The sequence below is a fragment of the Apis florea genome, unplaced genomic scaffold, assembly GCF_048593485.1.
Source record: "Apis florea isolate Af1SG1 unplaced genomic scaffold, ASM4859348v1 contig_3803_pilon, whole genome shotgun sequence".
Lineage (NCBI taxonomy): Eukaryota > Metazoa > Arthropoda > Insecta > Hymenoptera > Apidae > Apis > Apis florea.
In genome coordinates, this window is record NW_028256864.1 from 1,398,498 (window position 1) to 1,399,881 (window position 1,384).

The window sequence follows — 1,384 nt, forward strand, 5'->3', positions numbered from 1 at the left end:
ATCTTGACTAAAATTTAAATGTAATGTATTACCAATATTATAAATGTGTTAATAAAAATTATTAATACAGAAAAATTACGTTTTTATATACAAGTACTTTTACAATATATGAGAATTAGTAGGAATTTGATTCTTGTGATTCTTTAAAAGTTCTAAGTACTTATACTATTGTCTTTCTTATATAAAATGTAATATGTAATCTAAAACGTATATAAGAACTAAAAATTTTTATGATCATTTTCTTTGTAATTATTTTTATCAGGAAAAATAAATTAGATCTAGATTTCTATATTATAAAAATATTAAATTAAACACCTTAAGTATTAAATGACTAATATTAATTGAATCTTTAATTATAATTTTTCATTATTATAACAAATTTGCTTTGATTTTCAATAAATTATTATGCTTTATCCGTTTGTTTTTTACAGCTTACAAATAATATCAAATCCATTATTTTTTAATGCATAATGAGAATTTCTAAATATCAAATTTAATTATGGAAATAATTTTATTTTCTCCTAAACAATAATTTCTGATTTCAAGTTTTTCAATTTCGATTCAAAAACTTCGGATTCAAAAAACTTTCTTATCCTCTTTCATACAAAAATTTCATAATATTTGTCAAATCTATTGTCAAACGTAATTGGTATAATATGTTTTTTAAATACATCAATATATAGATTATCGAAGAATATACGAATTCGAAATCGCAATTTTCACTCTAATTCACTACTTTTACACGTTCATTGATCATGTCTTGTATTTATTTAGCATTTGTAATTACTCATGCATTGATCCAATATCCTTTGATTTAAGGAACAAAAATAGATGGCCAATGTTGTCTGTACGTTGGTGTATCCAACATAATGAGTATAAAATATTTTTTATACACTTGTTGATATATGCTTTATAAGCAATAAAATTCAAATCATTTGAAATTATTTCGAATTTCTTATTATTCTTGTCTGTGTTTGATCTTATTATTAACCCTGACATGTCTCAAGACGTGTCTCATAGAATAATGATGTATCGAATCTTTTTGTGTGTCAAATATTTATAAAATTCTAAAGAGCCGGATAATTTTTATCAAATTAATTTCTTTTGTATAAAAGCAAATTTTAATTGTACATATTATAACAAATAAAATAAATCTGAATGTATAAAATGATACAAATGATTTATTTATTAAAAAGCAAAATGTATTGTAATTTTCATAAGTATCTTTTCTCTAATATTTGTCATGGTAAGAGAAGAGGGGATGCTTTATATATGACAGAGATTCGAAATAATTTCAAATAATTTCGATTTCATTATCTAAGAAGCACATCTAAAGGTTAGTATCGCTATTTAAAAATAAACACGATTGTTCATACAAATTTTT